The 21226-nt window shown below is 39.5% G+C and overlaps 1 protein-coding gene across 1 annotated transcript in view; it reads left to right on the top strand.

Moving 5' to 3' along the window:
• The window catches only part of FBXO42 (F-box protein 42), a 98153-nt gene that overhangs the window by 11542 nt on the left and 65385 nt on the right, over positions 1 to 21226 (top strand). The gene's annotated exons all lie outside the window — the stretch shown is intronic.

Here is a 21226-nt window from a genome sequence, read left to right as displayed (position 1 = left end):
CAAACTCTTAATACCTGTTGATTCCCTTTCCTCTCAGCTAGTCTTCACACCAGCTGCCTTTTAATGATTTCTTAAGAAGTTGGTACTCAGAGTCCATGGACTGGCAACGTTGGCATCACCAGGGTGAGAGTGCAGAATGTCAGGTCCCACTCCAGGCCTGCTGAATCTGAATCTGTAGTTTGAGTTGCTCATTAAAATTTGAGAAGCATTGGAACCTTAAGAGATTTTCTTTTTGTCTGAGTTCCTAATGATTTCGTTGTTCTTTTTACCTTTGGCAGGTTGGTTTTGCTGTGCGCTATTAGCTAAAGCTATTTTAGATCAAATATGTGAGCACGTGTTCAGAATAAAAGTTCACCTGCAGAAGTGTTTACGTATTATTATTAAATACTATTAAAAGTTAGGTTTAGGTAGATTTTTTTATAGTGAGAAATTCAGAAGAGTGCATAAAATATGTGCAGTGTAAAGAATAATTATAAGCAAACATCTGTGTAACCGCCATCCAGGTCAAGTGATAGAATATTGCCAGTGCCTCAGAGGTACTTCCAGTGTAGCCCTTTTTGATTACAACCATTTCCTGTCTTAGAAGTAACTACTGTTTTGTCTCATGATACTTTCCTTGCTTTTCTTGATAGTTTTATCCCCTGCGTATCTAAACAGTAGTTTAGTTTTGCCTGTTTGTCAACTTTACATAAATGGAATCATACTTCGTGTATTTTTTTGTTGTCTTCTTCTGGTCAGTATTAGAGATGTATCCATTTATTGTATAGATTTTCTTTTTAAAGTAGTAGAGCGCAAAAAAATTCTGGCAAGTTTTGAATAATTTTAGCTGTAGTATTAAACCTTGATTTTTTAAAAAGAAAACAGAAACATTAATTCAAAAAGATATATGCACCTCACTATTCATAGCAGCATTATTTATGACAGCCAGGATATGAAAGCAACCTAAGTGTTCATCAGTGGATGAGTGGATAAAGAAGATGTGGTACACACACACACTGTAATACTACTCGGCCGTAAAAACGAATGAAATTTTGCCATTTGTGACAACGTGGATGGACTTGGAGGGTATTATGCTTAGTGAAATAAGTCAGACAGAGAACGACAAATACTGTGTTATATCACTTATATGTGGAATCTAAAAAATACAGCAAACTAGTGAATATAACAAAAAAGAAACAGACTCATAGATATAGAGAACAAACTAGTGGTTACCAGTGGGAGAGGGGAGGGGCAAGGGTCAAGATAGGGGTAGAGGATTAAGAAGTACATTCTACTGTGTATAAAATATATAAGCTACAAGGGTATATTGTATAACACAGAGAATATAGCTAATATTTTATAATAACCTTTAAAAATTGTGAATCACTGTGTTGTATACCTGAAACTTATATGATATTGTACATCAACTATACCTCAATTAAAAACAAAAACCTTAATGCTTAGTTTTCTTTGGAAAACACCCATTTATACAGTTTGTTTTTTTCTCCTCTACTTAAAGATACATAGCTGTAATATCTAAACCACTGTGCACTTTGTTTCTACATATTACAAAATTGCTAGTTTTGTTATATTTATTTTTTGCAGGAATATTATACACTCTCCTGGGTGTCTTTTGTTTTAAAATTAGACTGTAGAGGGGACTTCCCTGGTGGTCCAGTGGCAAAGACTCTGGGCTGCCAATGCAGGGAGCCCGGGTTTGATCCCTGGTCAGGGAACTAGATCCTGCATGATCTGGCATGTGGCAGTGAAGATCCCGCATGCTGCAGCTAAGACCTGGTACAGCCAGATAGATAGATAAATATTTTAATAAAATAAAATTACACTGTAGAATAGCCTACTTTTATTTTTATTTATTTGTTTATTTATTTTTGGCTGCTTTGGGTCTTAGTTGCAGCATGTGGGCTGTTTGTTGCCGCGCACAGGCTTCTCTCTAGTTGTGGTGCGTGGGCTCAGTAGTTTTGGCACGCAGGCTTAGTTGCCCTGCAGCATGTGGGATCTTAGTTCCCTGACCAGGGATCGAACTCATGTCCCCTGCATTGGAAGGCGGATTCTTAACCACCGGACCACCAGGGAAGTCCCTATTCTACTTTTTTTTCTTTCATTTTTATTTTTGGCTGCGTTGGGTCCTTGTTGCTGCGCGTGGGCTTTCTTTTTAGTTGCGGTGAGCAGGGGCTACTCTTCATTGCCGTGCACGGGCCTCTCATTGTGGTGGCGTCTCTCGTCTTGGAGCACCGGCTCTAGGTGCGCGGGCTCTAGAGCTCAGGCTCAGCAGTTGTGGTGCATGGGCCTAGCTGCTCCGCAGCATGTGGGATCCTCCCAAACCAGGGCTCATACCCGTGTCCCCTGCATTGGCAGGTGGATTCCCAACCACTGCGCCACCAGGGAAGCCCCCCTATTCTACTTTTAAATATGTATTTTTACATTTAAAAACCAGAACCAAGTTGAATTTACTGAAAATTTGGGAGACATTTTTATAAATTACAGAATAGATGTTTGTTGTAATCAATTCACATAAGTGAATCCTTTTTTACAAACTACCACAGATAACTACTTTTGACAGTTTGAAATGAAATTTTCTCTGTGGATTCAAAAAAATTCACTTCTGCATTTTTAGGCAGAAATGGCTTCTTAAATTTTGTAATATGTTGTAGAGTATTGTCCACCTCCTTTTAACAGCTACTTAAGATGGTTGTGTCATAATATGTTTGTCTACTCCCCTGTGAATGGACACTTGGCTTGTTTCTATTTATTTTTTAAATTTGCTGTTAAAACAGTGCTGCATGGAACACCTTTTTTGCAGTTGTGCCAAGGTTTACTTCAGACGTATTTCTAGAACTAGAATGTCTGAGTCATCTGGCCTGTGCATTTAAAATGTTGATAGATAACACTTTAAAAAAGATTTTAACTGGTATGGTTTAGTTTTCCTTGACAGTCCTCAACTTGATCGGAAATTTTGAATTATTTTTATCTTAAAATTTATCTTTATTCCTTTGTCATTGATCCATTCTATTCATTTACCCATTGTCTACTACTTGCTAGTTGCTGAAGGCAGTATATATATATGAATTAGACATACTTGCTGAGAAAGATGTGTACCTGATTATTATATATGGTAGAAAGTGAGAGGGAAATATAAAGGGAATTCATAAAAAGAGATTCCTTCTAGTTGGAGAAATCAGGGAATGTTTTCCACAGTAGGTGGTGCTTGAGCTAGCCTCGAAGGATGGGTAGATTTGCACTTAGGCAACTGCTTCCCAAACAGAGAGCAGCAAGGAAAAAGGATTTTGGAGGTAGGAAGGAAGAGGCTCTGCTGAGATTCAGTTTGGCTGAATGATAGAGGACTAGACTGCGGTAGGGAGAGATACACAGAAAGAGAGCTTAGACCCAGATTGTGTTGACTTTAAAATGATATACCAGCTGTGGAAGACAGTTCTTCAAAATATTAAACAAGGGACTTCCCTGGTGGCGCAGCGGTTAACAGTCCACCTGCTAATGCAGGGGACACGGGTTTGAACGTTGGTCTGGGAAGATCCCACATGCCTTGGAGCAGCTGGGCCCGTGCACCACAACTACTGAGCCTGCGTTCTAGAGCCCGCGAGCCACAACTACTGAAGCCTGCACGCCTAGAGCCCATGCTCTGCAACAAGAGAAGCCCCATGCTTCTGCAACGAAGACCACGCACTGCAACGAAGAGTAGCCCCCGCTTGCCACAACTAGAGAAAGCCTGCGCGCAGCCACAAAAACCCAGCGCAGCCAAAAATTAAAAAAAGAAAGATTATAGAGTTACCGTATGATCTAGCAGTTCCATTTCTAGGTGTCTATCCAAAAGAATTGAGAGCAAGAACTGAAACAGATATTTGTATATCAGTGTTCATAGTAACATATTCACAGTAGCCAAAAGGTGAAAACAGCAAATGTCCATCAATTGATGAAGGGATGGAATGGAATAACATGTGGTATATACATACAATGAAATATTATTCAGCCTTCAAAAGGAATGAAATTCTGACACATGCTACAACATGGATGAAGCTAGAAGATGTTATGTTAATAAGTAAAATAAACCAGACACAGAAGGACAAATGTTTTATGATTCCACTTACATGAGATACCTAGAGAGTAGTCCAATTCATAGAGACAGAATAGAATAGTAGTTACCGGGAGCTGAGGGGAATTAGTTTTTGTTTTTGTTTTTGTTTTTTGCGGTACGAGGGCCTCTCACTGTTGTGGCCTCTCCCGTTGTGGAGCACAGGCTCCGGACGTGCAGGCTCAGCGGCCACGGCTCACGGGCCCAGCTGCTCCGTGGCATGTGGGATCCACCCGGACCGGGGCACAAACCCGTGTCCCCTGCATCGGCAGGCGGACTCTCAACCACTGTGCCACCAGGGAAGCCCAGTATTTTTTTTTTTAATGTGACTTTATTTGGAAATAGGGTCTTTTAAAAAAAATTTTATTTATTTTTGGCTGCATTGGGTCTTCGTTGCTGCGCGTGGGCTTTCTCCAGTTGCCTCAAGTGGGAGCTACTCTTCCTTGCGGTTCGCGGGCTTCTCATTGTGGTGGCTTCTCTTGTTGTGGAGCACAGGCTCTAGGCGCGTGGGCTTCAGTAGTTGTGGCACGCGGGCTCAGTAGTTGTGGCTCATGGGCTTAGTTGCTCCGCAGCATGTGGGATCTTCCCGGACCAGGGCTCAAACCCGTGTCCCCTGCATTAGCAGGTGGATTCTTAATCACTGTGCCACCAGGGAAGCCCGGGAGGTAGTATTTAATGGGTATGGAGTTTCCATTTGGGATGATGAAAAAGTTCTGGAGATGGATAATGCCATTGAAATGTATACTTTAAAATGATTAGAATGTTAAGTTTTATGTTTATTTTACTACAATAAAAATAAACACAAAATAATGCAACGTTAAAGACCTTGAATATTAAAGAATTGGCACTGAGGACTCAATGATCTAGATTTGCACCATGAAGATCAATCCTGAATCGAAATAAAGGATAGATTGGGGAAGGAAGGAGTAAGCAGTGGGAAAACCAGCTTATTCTCTTCATTGCAGTAGTTTAGTTAAGAGATGATTTTGGCCTTTAGAGTAACAGTGAGGTAATTGGAAGGAAGGGATAATATGAGAGAAATCTGTCAACTAATTAGATGTGAGAGGAAAGAGAAAAGGAAAAATAAAAGGGACTTCTAGGTTTTGAGTCAGGTAAATGGAAGGAAGGAAGATAAGCGGGTAGCTGGGAAAATGTTCAATAGGAATTTGGTGTCAGCTGTCTAGAAGGCAATTGAAAATAAGAAGATGCAGAGAGGTAGTTCAGGAATATCAGGCCTAGAATTTTGGAGTGATTAATTTGTCCATCCGTCTGTCCATCCATCCATTTTTTTGAACAAATGTTTCATTGAATTTGTCTTATACCAGGCATAGAACATGGACACATCAGTCTGTATCCTCAAGGATCTCACAGTCTAGCAAGTCGCTCTCTTAGTAGTCATATTTGAAACCATGTGATCCTCTAAGGAGAAAATGTAGCAAGGGCAGAGAAGGCAAAAATGGAATTTTGGGGTCCACCTCAACATTTGGGGTATCAAAGGAGAAAGGAACCTCAAAATTAGGGGACAGAGAGATAGTAGACACCAAGGGGAACATATATAGTCATCAAGAAGTAAACTGAATTTGAGGAATCAAAATAGTGCTAAGATGAAGTTGGAAAATTTCAGAAATTTCTTTAAAATGAATTTGAAGTTTTGCTATTTTTATTTTGTCCATGGGAGTGATGACAATGTAATCTTGTTTCCTTTTTTTCTCTTTGCCATTTTTTATATTTTTTGATCCATAACTGATTGAGATAGAATTACATTAGTGTGCCAGTCAGCTGTGCTTTCAGCTTTGGATTTCTGCTGTCATCAGCAGAAATTCCCACTTGGAACTTTTGTCCTTAGTTTTTACCTATAAATAAAGTATTGTCGGGACTTCCCTGGTGGCGCAGTGGTTAAGAATCCGCCTGCCATTGTAGGGGACACGGGTTCGATCCCTGGTTGGGAAAGATCCCACAAGCCACGGAGCAACAAAGCCTGTGCGCCACAGCTACTGAGCCTGTGTTCTAGAGCCTGCGAGCCACAACTACTGAGGTGTGCACACCTAGAGCCCATGCTCTGCAACAGGAGAAGCCACCACAATGAGAAGACCACATGCCGCAACTAAGAGTAGCCTCTGCTCACCACAACTAGAGAAAGCCTGCGTGCAGCAACGAAGACCCAGTGCAGCCAAAAATAAATAATTAATTTAAAAAATAATAAAATAAAATAAAATAAAATATGGTCTTCCTTCAATCTAAATTGGCCTAGCTCACAATATACTTCTTTTTTATTGTGGTAAAATATACATAACATAAAATTAACCATTTTAGCTGTTTTTAGGTGTGTAGCGGCATTAAGTGTATTCACATTTTTAAAAAATTTTTAAAAAATTTATTTATTTATTTTTGGCTGCGTTGGGTCTTTGTTGCTGTGCGCAGGCTTTCTCTAGTTGCGCCGAGTGGGGGCTACTCTTCGTTGCGGTGCGCGGGCTTCTCATTGCTGTGGCTTCTCTTGTTGCAGAGCACGGGCTTTAGGCACGTGGGCTTCAGTAGTTGCAGCATATGGACTCAGTAGTTGCGTCACGCGGGCCCTAGAGCATGTGGGCTTCAGTAGTTGCAGCACATGGGCTCAGTAGTTGTGGTTCATGGGCTCTAGTGCGCACACGCTTCAGTAGTTGTGGCTCACGGGCTCTAGAGTGCAGGCTCAGTATCTGTGGCACATGGGCTTAGTTGCTCTGCAGCATGTGGGATCTTATCAGACCAGGGATCGAACCTGTGTCCCCTGAATTAACAGGCGGATTCTTAACCACTGCGCCACCAGGGAAGGCCCACATTTTTTACGTAATAATAATACCTTTCTTTATTCTTACTGCTTTTTAAATCAAACCTTTTTCCTAACAAGTTTTCATCTTTCCCACATAGAAAATTGATTCTGTTTATTTAATTTCACTATAATATTTAACTTATTTAATTTGAAGTACCTAGTAGGTTGATTCAAGAATGATACTTCATATGTGGTATATATACACAATGGAATACTACTCAACCATAAAAAGGAATGAAATGTTGCCATTTGTAACAACATGGATGTACTTGGAGGGTATTCTGCTTAGTGAAATAAGTCAGAGAGAGAAAGACAAATACTGTATATTACTTATATGTGGAATCTAAAAAAATAAAGCAAACTAGTAAATATAACAAAAAACCAGACTCAGATATTGAGAACAACCTAGTGGTTACCAGGGGGGAGAGAGGGGAGAAGGGGAAAGGGACAAGATAGAGGTAAGGGATTAAGCAGCACAAACTACTATGTATAAAATAAATAATCTACAAGGATATATTGTACAGCAAATTGTACAGGAAATATAGGCAGTATTTTATAATAACTATAAATGGAGTATAACCTTTAAAAAGTGTGAATCACTATGTCGTACATCTGAAACTTATATATTATACATCAACCATACCTCAATAAAATTTTAAAAAATACTTCATTTTCCTTGTTTCTTTGAAAAAAGAACTATAATGTTTTATATTTTATACCATATTATACAGAAAAATGGTTTTGGGGCAATAAATTTTTTTAACCTTTCAACTAGCTTTATCAAGTTTCCTTTTCCCGTATTTGCTTCAGAATTTTATTTTATTTATTTATTTTTGACTACGTTGGGTCTTCATTGCTGTGCATAGACTTTCTCTAGTTGCCGCGAGCAGGGGCTACTCTTTGTTGCGGTGCTCAGGCTTATTGTGGTGGCTTCTCTTGTTACAGAGCATGGGTGCTAGGAGTGCGGGCTTCAGTAGGTATGGTGCGCAGACTCAGGGGTTGTGGCTCACGGGCTTAGTTCCCCCAAGGCATGTGGTATCTTCCCGGACCGGGGCTCAAACCCGTGTCCCCTGCATTGGCAAGCGGATTCTTAACCACTGGGCCACCAGGGAAGCCCCAGAATTTTTTTTTTTTTTTTTTAAGGAAAATGTAAAACACAGGTAGTAGTTGAAACCGTATGTATTCCCCTTCCAATCCCAATTGTCTTTATCTCTCTCTAAAATAACCATAATGAATTAGGTATTTATCATTCCCATGCATGTTTGTATATTTTACTATATATTCATGTATTCACACTATAGTATATAGTGAATGTATTGTTATGCAAGTATAAATGTAAATGACAGTCAGTTTTAAGTTTAAAATGAGCAATATTGCACAAATTACATTCTGTTTTTTTTTGCGGTACGCGGGCCTCTCACAGCTGTGGCCTCTCCCGTTGTGGAGCACAGGCTCCGGACGCGCAGGCTCAGCGGCCATGGCTCACGGGCCCAGCCACTCCGCGGCATGCGGGATCTTCCTGGGCCGGGGCACGAACCCGTGTACCCCCATCGGCAGGCAGACTCTCAACCACTGTGCCACCAGGAAAGCCCTACATTCTGTTTTATAAAGTAATTTTTGTGAATGTGAAAAGTGAGTTGGTGGAGCATGTCGTTTGTACTAACATATGTAACTTTTTTTTTTTTTTTTACTAACGACTTCCCTTACATTTGAGGTCTAAAGGTAATGTAACTTGCTTTAAACTGAAAGTATGTGTGTTTTTTAGATTAATTTATTTTATTTTTGGCTGCGTTGGGTCTTTGTTGCTGCGTGCGGGCTTTCTCTAGTTGCGGCGAGCGGGGGCTACTCTTCGTTGCAGTGTGCGGGCTTCTCATTGTGGTGGTTTCTCTTGTTGCGGAGCATGGGCTCTATGCGCGCGGGCTTCAGTAGTGGCTCGCGGGCTCCAGAGCACAGGCTCAGTAGTTGTGGTGCATGGGCTTAGTTGCTTCGCAGCCTGTGGGATCTTCCCAGACCAGGGCTCGAACCAGTGTCCCCTGCATTGGCAGATGGATTCTTAACCACTGCGCCACCAGGGAAGTCCTGAAAGTATGTATTTTATGAAATGTATATTTAATGAATATATTTATTTCAATATATTAACTTTTTAAGTTAATTTAATGAAAAAGTGTATCCATTATTACTTCAAGTAGTTTTTGGACAACCACTGTTGCCAAACCAGCAGAGGGGGCTCAGCAGTGTACAAAACTGCCAGTGTCTATTCTGACTGGGAAAGTTTTGCAAATTTAGTTCAGAATATAGAAGTAGAATAAATAGAAGAGTCTTGATGATTCCATGTCTGCATATAAATGACTACATCTCAGTTATTACAAATTTGATATCAGTATCACTGCAAGTGAATGTTATTAATAGTAAAATTCTTGTGTAACATCTAAATCTTCAATGCTCTTTCTCCTCCCTCCTTACCCCCTGCACCTATATATGTGTGTGTGATTTCACCCCCTGCACCTATATATATGTGTGAGATTTTGCATTTCTTTCTAAATTAGATTCTGGTAGGCAGCAAACATTTGTAGAATTTGGTGCAATTGTTTTGTTCGAATTCTGAAAATTAATTTTTTCCTTCAGTTCTTTTAAGTTTACAGATAGCTTCTTGTTCTGGCCATAACACTATGTAAATAGGAAGTAATAACGAAGGTAATTAATTATGCTAATCTGCTGTTTTAGTTAAGAAGCCTTTTCTCTATAAAATTAAAATAAATACTTAGAAATATAACCATAGGCTTCCCTTAAGTACTTCTGCATTTTACAAAAATTGGTATAAACAACTTGTGGGTAAGCTGATTTTAAAGAAAAGTTTTCTTTAAAGTTGTTAGGCTTCCTAAATTGGAATACTTTAGTCTAGAAGTCAACTATGGAGGGAAATAAGAGAGAAGAATATTTTTTTCTCTACTAGTGTAATATAAGCAGATGAGCATTAGTATAAGTAAATTGCATAGGTTTAGTTACTTTATCAGTAAATATAGTTTCTATACTAATTCTCTGTAGAGGATCATAATTAGAAAATTATTTGAAATGTGAAAGAAAATATTTATTTATATACAGTGTTCTGTTCCACTCAGAAGGCAGGAATAGGAATATTATTTGTACAAAGTAACAGTAACAAACTCTTCTATCAGAATGAAACTAGAGATTATAAAATCATTCGGAAGTCAAGACATAGATACTTTTTACATGATGAAAAATAGTTTCAGGAAATTTTAAGGATAACAGCGTGAGATTTGTAATTATGGGATGATTACTTGTCATTAAAAAGGTATAAAATATATACATATATAGTATTATTTCTCTGTGTATGCCTTGTGTGTATAAAGACATCGCCAATGTTCTCTGACTAAAGGATTATGCTCATTGGAAACCCAAATCAAGTGAAACTGATCATGAAAGACTATTTTATCTCCCTTTGGACCTGTAGTACGTGGTACTGCTTTCCAGTGGAAATTTCTTTGCTAGGCTTAGAACTGCTGGTATAAGGGATTGTAAATTGCATATTTTTCTTTGAATAATTTTTGCCTCATTGTGTAACAATATAGGGCACACTATTTTGCTAACCAGCTTGAAGTAAAGCTAAATATGTTTACATCTTTGTGCTTATTAAAAACATTGATTCGTTCAATTTGTTTCAGAATATACAACTGCTTTTCTCAAAGGAAACTTTAACAAGCATGTCTTCTGGTATAAAATTGGTATATATGGTAAAACAAATGTATTTTCACTACTGGCTTGTTTAAAATGTTCTATTAATATTGATACTTTAACCATTAACTTCTGCAAATAGAATGTAAAACAAAATGCAAGGAATATTTACTATATGCCTTACACTTTTCCGAGAGTTTACGTGTGTTAAAGCATTTAATTTTCACAAAGCCTCTATGAGATAGGTATTATTATTACCCACATTTTATAGATAAGGAAACTACGGCTTTTTAAAGAAACTCTAAAATATTGCTTTTTTTTTTTTTTTTTTCCTGGCCATACCGAGTGGCATATGGAACTTCCCCGACTAGGGATGGAACCCGTGCCCCCTGAAGTGGAAGCTCAGAGCCCTAACCACTGGACCACCAGGGAATTCCCAGTAGTATCCTTTTAATTAGTGTAGCAGTTTAATTAGTTCAGTAAACTCTTTTTCTTTCTTCCTTTTTTAACTTTATATAATGGAAAATGTCAAATACATGCATAAATACAGAGGATAATACGGTGAATCTCTGTGTACTCATCACTCAGCTTCAAAAATTACCAACATTTTTAACTGTCTTATTTCATTTATCTCCCCACTTTTGGGCAGGGTGGTGGTGGAGTATTTTAAAGCAAAGTCAAGATACCCTATTATGTCATTAATGAATACCTAGATATTCATCTTTAGCTGATTTTGGGGTCTTGGAGGTGATTTGTTCATGAATTTTGCAGTTCTTATTGAGAGAGTACACATTTAGGATTGCTTTTTCTTCTGCATGAATTGACGCCTTTATCATTGTGAAATGTCTCTCTTTTTTTTCCTAGTAATATTCCTTGTTTTGAAGTCTACAGTGTCAAGTGTTAATATAGACATTGTAGCTTCCTAACGCTTGAAATTTCCCTTATATCCTTCCCATCCTTTGACATTTAGACTCTCTCCACCTTTATATTTAAGGTGCATTTCAGGGAATTCCCTGGCCATCCAGTGGTTAGGACTTGGCGCTTTCACTGCTGAGGGCCCGGGTTCAATCCCCCTGGTCAGGGAACTAAGATCCTGCAAGCCTCTCGGCGTGTCCAAAAAACAAAAAAGTACATTTCTTGTGGACAGCTTGTATTAGGCTTTACTTTTTTAGCCAGTCTGATAGTCTCTGTCTTTTTTTTTTGTTTGTTTTTTTGGTACGCGGGCCTCTCACTGTTGTGGCCTCTCCCGTTGCGGAGCACAGGCTCTGGACGCACGGGCTCAGCAGCCATGGCTCACAGGCCCAGCCACTCCGCGGCATGTGGGATCTTCCCGGACCGGGGCACGAACCCGTGTACCCTGCATCGGCAGGCGGATTCTCAACCACTGCACCACCGGGGAAGCCCAGTCTCTATCTTTTGATTGGAGTGTTTAGACCATATGCTTAGTTTATTTCAATATAGTTAGAGTTTTTATCTATTGATGCCATCTTGCTATTTGTTTTCTCTTTGTACCATCTGTGCTTTGTTCCTTTTTGTCTTTTCCTACCTTGTATTAAGTAATTGAGTATTTTTTAGTGTTCCATTTTATCTCCACTATTGGCTTATTAGCTGTACTTCTTCTGGGTGCGTGTGTGGTTCTGGGGTTTACAATATAGATATTAAACTTATCACAGTCTACAATATGCATTTTACTTTTATCTACAGTCTGTTATACAGGGGTATGATGTTATACCTCTTCACATGTAAGACCTTGTACTTTCTTTTTTCCCCATTCTTTGTGCTATTGTTGTCATACATTTTATTTCTATGTGTTGTAAACCTCGCAATACAGTATTTTTGCTTTAAACAGGTACCTTTTAGGGAAATTTTTTAAGTGAGAAAAGAAGTCTCTTATATTTACCCATATATCTATCATTTCCTGTGTTCTTCATTTCTTAGTATATGTATATCCAAATTTCTAGCTGATATCATCCTTCCATCTGAAGGACTTCCTTTAACATTTCTTGTCATGCAGGTGTACTAGTGTTATATTTTTTCTACCTTGCTTGTCTGAAAATATTTTTATTTTACTTTTAGGATATTATCATGTATATAGAATTCCAAGTTGGTTTCTTTTTCTTTCAGCACTTTGAAAATGTCATTCCATTGACTTATGGCTTTTGTAGTTTCTGACAGGCATTCCCTATCAGTGGTTTTCAGCAATTTGATTATGATGTGTTTTGGTGTGGTTTTGTCATTATGTATGTGTTTTTATTCTACCTGGTTTGTTTAGATTCTTGGAACTCTGGGTTTATAGTTTTCATCAAAGTTGGAAAATTTTTCACCTTTTTAAAAAAAATCTTTACCTGGCTCCTTTTTTCTACCAGGACTCTAATTACATGTGTGTTAGACTGTCTGCTACTACCACAAAAGTTACTGAAGCTGTGTTAAATTTTTTCAGTCTTTTTTTTCTCTGTGTGTTTCATTTTGGATAGTTTGTGTTGCTGTGTCTTAAGTTTCAATGGATTCTTTCCTTCTTCATGCTCTGATCTGCTGTTAATTACCTACAGTGACACTTTCTTGTTGTATATTGTATTTTTCATCTCTGAAAGTTTTTTTTCCTTTTAAATGTCTTCTCTCTCTCTCTATTATAGTTGTTTCTTTTTAATTCCTTGAGCATAATAGTGGTGTACTTTTTATAGCTCTTTTAATGTCCTTGTCTTCTAGTTCCATCTGCCATTTCAGGGTCTTGGTTTGGGTATCTGGCTTTTGTTGTCTTTCTTTTTTTTATATATAAATTAATTTTATTTATTTATTTTTGGCTGCGTTGGGTCTTCGTTGCTGCATGCGGGCTTTCTCTAGTTGCGACGAGCGGGGGCTGCTCTTTGTTGTGGTGCGGGGGCTTCTCATTGTGGTGGCTTCTCTTGTTGCAGAGCACAGGCTTTAGGCACGCAGGCTTCAGTAGTTGTAGCGGGTGGGCTCAGTAGTTGCAGCCTGCAGGCTCAGTGGTTGTGCATGGGCTTAGTTGCTCCACGGCATGTGGAATCTTCCCGGACCGGGGCACGAACCCGTGTCCCCTGCATTGGCAGGTGGACTCTCAACCACTGCGCCACCAGGGAAGCCTTTGTTGTCTTTCTTTTTTTTTTTTTTGCGGTACGCGGGCCTCTCACTGTTGTGGCCTCTCCCGTTGCGGAGCACAGGCTCCGGACGCGCAGGCCCAGCGGCCATGGCTTACGGGCCCAGCCTCTCCGCGGCACCTGAGATCCTCCCAGACCGGGGCACGAGCCCGTGTCCCCTGCATCAGCAGGCAGACATTCAACCACTGCGCCACCAGGGAAGCCCTGTTGTCTTTCTTTAAAGAGTGTTTTGGCAGACAGGTAAGTTGCCTGCTGATCAGTTTCATCTTTTTGAGGTCTGTTTTTAAGTCTTGCTAAGGTGGATCTACAGTAGTCCTCAATTTAGGGACAGTTTAGCTCTATATTAAGGTGAACTCTCTGGGGTCTGCACTGAATATCCTAGGTGATCACCGAAACTCTCCAGTCTGACTTGATGGAACTTGAATGTCTTCCTGCTTGGGAGCTGTGGGAATTGATCATCTTACAACTTTCTTGTAATTCTTTGCCTGACTTTGTGGAGTTTCACTATGTATGTGTTGCCCAATACTAAGCAAAAATTCAAGAGGTCACTGACCATTTCTGGAGTTCTTTTTCTGTATGGCTTCCTTCCTTTCTGGAATTCTGCCCTCACAAGTTCCAGCCTCCTCAGCCTCCCTGAACTCTGTTATCTGTCTCCTCAAGTCAGAGAAGTTGATGGGCTCTTTTGGTTCCCCCTCACTTCATTTAGGTCCAAAAATTGCCTTCAGGCAGAAGGCCTGGGCAATCACTCTTTTTTTTAGCTTGATCTAAAGGCATGATTAAGTTAAAATTTTAGAGCAAGAAAGCTTCACAGGCAGTTCTGCGTACTTCCCATTGTATTCCTCATGAGGTGTAATTTCTGTTGGTCTCACAGATTGAGCTCTAGTTTCAGATATCAGCCTGATCTAGCTATTAGTTTTCCATCAATCTTTTATATAATGCTTTTAGCACCCTTTGTTGATTATAAATTATTAGAGTTTGCAAAATGATAATGCTCTTATTCAGTCATTCCTTCTTCGTCTAAATAGAATTCCTCACAAGGTTCTTTCCCATTTTAGCTATTTGGTTGCTCTGTTGGTTAGTATAGGAAAGGCAGGAAGAGGACTGGATTCTTTCCATTTTATTAATGAAGTTTTAGTAATCATGAATTAGTCCCTTAGCAGCCTCTCCTAGTGACCGGTAAATTTTCTTTGGTATCATTTTGAACTTACAAGTTTTTATATATTGGATACATTTGACTCCACAATAGTTTTCTTAGGTTTTTGTGTTTTTTATGCTCAGACTGTTTCCTCTTAGGCCCATGGGAGTGCCTTCAAGTTGGGTCCTATGACCTTTTGACATGACTGCTTTAGTCTTTAATAGCCTCTTTGCTTTTGGGCACAAGAAGATATTCCAGGCTCATCTTGTACGTTTCCTGCCCCAATTGTAGAAATGGCCATTTCTTTTTTTTTTAAGTGATTTTTAAATGATTAATTAGTTAATTAATTTTTATTTTTGGCTGCATTGGGTCTTCATTGCTGGGCACAGGCTTTTCTCTAGTTGTGGCGAGTGGGGGCTACTCTTTGTTGTGGTGCGCGGGCTTCTCATCGCGGTGGCATCTCTTATTGCAGAGCATGGGCTCTAGGCGCGCGGGCTCAGTAGCTGTGGCGCGTGGGCTCTAGAGCGCAGGCTCAGTAGTTGTGCATGGGCTTAGTTGGTCTGCGGCATGTGGGCTCTTCCCAGACCAGGGCTCGAACCCGTGTTCCCTGCATTGGCAGGCGGATTCTTAACCACTGCGCCACCAGGAAAGCCCCTTTTTATCTCCTTAATTTTATACTTGTATCTCTTTTATGTTGGGTTTTTGTTTTTAATGGAGTAAACGTAATTATTTATTTGCTTTACACTGCACCTGTAGTAGTTTAAAAAAAATAATGACAATATTGTTACTACAAGTAAGACAACTGAATACAGCTTTATTTTTTTCGTGAATTTTTTTGGTACTTAAAATATAACGCACAGAAGATATGCAGTAAGAAACACTGCTTTTTTTTTTTTTTTTTTTTTTTTTTGCGGTACGCGGGCCTCTCACTGTTGTGGCCTCTCCCGTTGCGGAGCACAGGCTCCGGACGCGCAGGCTCAGCGGCCACGGCTCACGGGCCCAGCCGCTTCGCAGCATGTGGGATCCTCCCGGACTGGGGCACGAACCCGCGTCCCCTGCATCGGCAGGCGGACTCTCAACCACTGCGCCACCAGGGAAGGCCAGAAACACTGCTTTTTAAAGCTACTTGAACTAATTTCTCTCTCAGTGGTATTATGCCACCAACTTGTTATACAATTAAGTAATTTTATTTTTTCAAATATTTTCTTCTTGTTAATTTCTCAAGATCACTGCTTTCCTTTCTGAAACTCCATTTAATGGGTGTTTACTTTCGTCCAGAGAATTTCATTGTACAAGAATAAAAGAAGTCGAATGTTTCTGCATACCTGTTTGTCTGTTTGGTTCATCTTCATGTACTCTCCATTTAACATTTCTCCTGTCTGGAGTTTTGACTATGGTTTGCAGCTTAAAAGAAGTAACAGGGAAGTACATAACTCCTCACAAACCAGGGGTTATCTTTCTTTTGTATGGTAATGTTATTGTGTGAGTGGGAATTCTACAAATGTATGTCAGTTTGATTTTAGAATTTGTAAACTGATCTGGAATAGTAAATGTGAAGCAGTGAAATTAGGGGCATTTCGTTTTATAGTATGTTATTATTTATGGGCTTTTTTTTTTTGCGGTATGCGGGCCTCTCACTGTTGTGGCCTCTCGCGTTGCGGAGCACAGGCTCCGGACGCACAGGCTGAGCGGCCATGGCTCAAGGGCCCAGCCGCTCCGCGGCATGTGGGATCTTCCCGGACCAGGGCACGAACCCGTGTTGCCTGCATTGGCAGGCAGACTTCCCAACCACTGCGCCACCAGGGAAGCCCTATAGGCTTCTTTTAAAGAATATTTAGAAACTAACAAAACATTGTAAATCAACTATATTTCTATGAAATTTTTTAAAAAAGAATATTTAAAGGCAGCTGTTTAGGATAGACCATTCAGTTGACCTTTGGCTCCAAGGACAAAATCTCACCATCACATATTTCTTTCTACCTGGAATTTAATATTATAAACATTCTTTGAATACATTTGTATTTTGCACAGTCTTCACTTATTTTTATAAAAATGGTACAAAATACTGCATTTTGACATTTCTTGTTTTTTTTTTTAAACCAGACAATTGATACAGTATGCAGAATCAGCTTCCCTGAGATTATAGCAAATTTAAAGAAAGTCAAAGATAGAAATTTGTTTCCCTGACTCCACCCTTTAAATGTGGACTCTTAAATTTGAATTAGAGTATTAAAGATTTTCAGCCATCACAGTATCCATCTGAATACAATATGATACAACACATATAAAAGGGCAGGTGGCATTGGCAATTTTCACTTGTTCCTGGACGCTGTATCTTACGGCATATTGTCTGCCTAAAAGCAAAGTTCTGGCTGTGCATGTTGCATCTTGATTGCCTTTTGGGCTCTTGCCTTTGTCTGGACTTTATCGGAAACTGCAACAACAATACGTGAAATATGGGTTTTAATTAGACAAGTTATTAATGAGCAGAGTCGTAACTTGTGAAGTGGTGAAAAGTAGAAACCATCTGTATTATTTATCTAATGTTGCTTAGGTCTTATAGGCCACCTAACTCAACAAATATTTATACAACTCTAAGATAATGAAGATACTGTACAAGATGAATAGAAGGCCAGAAGCATACTTAATTGGCTGGAGGGGATGGGAGAATCCCCTCCAAAAGAAAGAACTCAAATAATGAATAGGAATTTGCCATACTGGCAAGTAGGAGAAGGGATTTGAGGAAGAGAGATTGGTGGCCAGCAGGAGCAAAGACCAGAGATGGGAAAAGAGTTTAGGTTATTTGAGGAACAAGTAGCTCAAAATGACTGGTATATTTATTTTATATTACCTGGTAATTTCATTCATTTTATTAAAATGTTCATATTTCTGATGGGAAGAATTAAACCAAATAAGATATATTTTCCAGGGTTCAGGAGGATAACTATTTACTTTCTGTCCAGTTGACATTCTATCAGAATTTCTTCCATTAAATCTTTTCATATATTCCATAAGTGTTCTCTTTTTGGAGAGAAATACATGTATTTGATCTTCCTTCATTCAGTAGTAATAATAGCAATCTGCTTTCCTGCTATGTTGGAGAAATTTTAAAGTTTTAACCTATAAATGCAATATCATTTTTAAGTATAAGCAGAGCTCTCCGTATGTGAGGTTAAATTTACTGAAGATGGCAGTGACATTTTGATATCATTTGTTTCCTTCCCCCTCCCTATATCTGCTTATTATCCCAGAATCAATCAATTTATCATAACTTTTGGGGGGAAGCAAAGGCATTCCGAAATCAGTGGATCTTTTCTAAGGAAAAAATATGCTGCGTCAGAAGTGACTAAATATTAAAAATGAGGAGATATAACCAGTGACTGATACTATGTATTTCCTCTAAGTCCTTTATTTATTTATTTTTTAATGGGTTTGCCTGATTTCTTTTCTTTTCTTTTTTTTGGCTGCGGGGAGGCGTGTGGGATCTTAGTTGCCCCACCAGGGATCGAACCCACGCCCCCTGCAGTGGAAGTACATAGTCTTAATCACTGGACTGCCAGGGCAGTCCCCCCTCGAAGTCCTTGAAAATGTTAGTTTATTTATTACTTCCTACATACTTCTGTTGACATTTTCGTTATGGGGTGTTTTAGAGGGAAGGTGTCTTAGCTCAGGCTGCCATAACAAAATACCATACGATAGTTGGCTTAAACAACAGAAATTTATTTCTCACAGTTCTGAAGACTCGTAAGTCGAAGATCAAGGTGCTAGCAAAGCAGCTGTCATTCTGAGGCTTCTTTTCGTTTGTAGGTAGCTGCCATCTTCTTGTAGGCTCACACGACTGCTTCGGGGAAAGAGAGTGAGCAAGCTCTTCGGTGTCTCTTCTCATAAGGGCACTAATCCCATTATAATGGCCCTACCCTCGTGACTTCACCTAACCCTAATTATCTCCCAAATGCTCCATCTCCAAGTAACCATTACATTGAGGGTTAGGACTTTAGCATATGAATTTGAGGGGGGGACACAAACATTCAGTCCTGAACAGATGGTAATAAGAGTTCCTCATCGGTATTTTATGGTTTTATCATTTCAGGACTATTCCCAAAGGAAATGAATAGAAGATCTTAAGAGTTTGCTTAATAATGTGATCAGAATTGAGCTTCGGAAAATCCTCTCAAAGGGGTCAATTGAGGCCTTGCCTCCTTAATATTGATATGCTTTTGTCATACAGCTCTTTTACTATCTATATTTTGAGTTATTTGCACGGAAGCTGAATATATATTAATAAATGTTGATAGCTCACTTCAGCAAAGGGAAGAATAGTTTGTAAGCAAGGGTTTTGTGATTTACTTAATTCTTAAGTCAGCTACTTAAACGAGCAGTCTAGTTCTGCGTGTGCAAATGTAAAGGAACGCTTGTGGGGGTAAAATTGGCAGTCATATGACAGTTAGAAGTGAGGTCTTGGGTGCCATCTTGATGCCTTGTAATGGAAAGTACTGGTTGTTTTTCATTTCTTTATTTTTAACCTTCATTTCCCCATTGTGAATTTCCTGGCATAGATATACATGAAAGTTTTATTTGCCCAAGGTATAAAGAATGAAGTTATGCAGCAGTCTTCTGGTTGAAATTATTTTCTAGCTCTCTCGGCCTTAGTGCCATCTTCTTAGAAATTTTGGCGCTCTGAGAGTCAAGTGGAGGAAGAAGTGAATAGGCACAAAAGAAGAAAGATGAGTCAGAGGTCCAGATAAACCGCTAGCTAGTGCAGCATGGAAGCCACAGGAGCAGAAACAAGGAGAACCAGAGGCCAGGGACACTGGTGCAAATTCTTGGATCGCATGCCTAACATCTAGAACTTGTCTCAGTGATCTAGAGCATCCATTGCCATCTGATTGCCTCCACCACATTTGAGAGGCCCTTCTTGCTCATACCAAATCAGTCCCCTTTGGTCCTTTATCCTGGACCTGTGACATTCTGGACTAGTTCTGTTCTCAGTGTGGTTGAATATAACACATGTACAATAAATCATCTCTTTTGTTGTCTTAGCTGAAGAAAAAAAAAGAAAAATTATTTCCTATCCACTGTAAAACTAGCTTAGTATCAAGCTACATTGTATGCGCATAAGAATTTTACCTAGGTGGAGACAAATTAGGAAGATGAGGGAAATTAAGCCACACCTACTGGAAGGGGGAGAATCTACATGAATCATTTGGAAATTTGCAAGGGAGATTTCTCTCCCCTCTTTTTTTTTTCCGCCCCCTTTTCAATCATTTATATTAGTATGAACTCATGGATATTTATTTTGTGCTCAAATTGTTTCATCTTTGGCCATCAGGAGTTCTTTCATTTGTCTCTTATGTTCTTTTGATATAATGCCATACGTGTTTTGTTTTTGAATCACATCCTTGCTTTCTGGCACTACAAAATTATTCAGGCTCATCGTGTGTAGTTCCTGTCCTAGTCCTAGTTCTGCCATTTCACCAAGCTGCTGTTGTTCCTTTTATTGGAAAATAGTATTAGAAATCAAGATCAGGGGACTTCCCTGGTGGTGCAGTAGTTAAGAACCCGCCTGACAATGCAGGGGACCCGGGTTCAAGCCCTGGTCCAGGAAGATCCCACACGCCTTGGAGCAACTAAGCGCATGTGCCACAACTACTGAGCTTGCGCTCTAGAGCCCGTGAGCCACAACTACTGAGCCCATGTGCCACAACTACTGAAGCCCACACGCCTAGAGCCCCTGCTCTGTAACAAGATAAGCAACCACAATAAGAAAGCTGCACACCGCAATAAAGAGTAGCCCCCGCTCGCCACAACTAGAGAAAGCCCGCGTGCAGCAACAAAGACACAATGCAGCCCAAAAAAAAAAAAAAAAATCAGGATCTGGGTGCTAGATATACTAATTGCTACTGGGGGTGTTGTTGCTTCTAGGCCCTCTCAGCTGACAGTGCAAGGATATATATGTATGTATACTAACCCCTGTATATATATAAATCTATAACTTTCTATATGTAACCATCTATATTACATTGTATCTCTACTCTGATCTGTTATCACATGATCATTCTACACTCCTTCCCTCACTTGTCTGTAAATTCCCACTCCAGGACAGTGAGAAGCTTGGCTCCTGCCATCCACCATTCATCTACTAATTGTTCAGCTTCATTATACATATATAGCTATATTAGAATTAACTGTGTTTCTGTGGGAAACGAGTTCAAGTAGAGTCTAGTGCTTACATGCAGTTCCTTTTGCATTTAGTGTTACAGATGCCACTCATGTGGTCAGCAACTTTTCATGCACTCATGACTGTTTTATATATTTGTAATACAGTTAGATTCTTTAGTCATAGTCTCACTCCTTCCTAATAAGCTTTTTAAGAATTTGCATATATTAAG

This window comes from Stenella coeruleoalba (assembly GCF_951394435.1).
Source record: "Stenella coeruleoalba genome assembly, chromosome: 1".
In the NCBI taxonomy this organism is placed as follows: domain Eukaryota; kingdom Metazoa; phylum Chordata; class Mammalia; order Artiodactyla; family Delphinidae; genus Stenella; species Stenella coeruleoalba.
The sequence above is the reverse complement of the archived record's forward strand: the minus strand, read 5'-3'. Positions and strand labels throughout refer to the sequence as shown.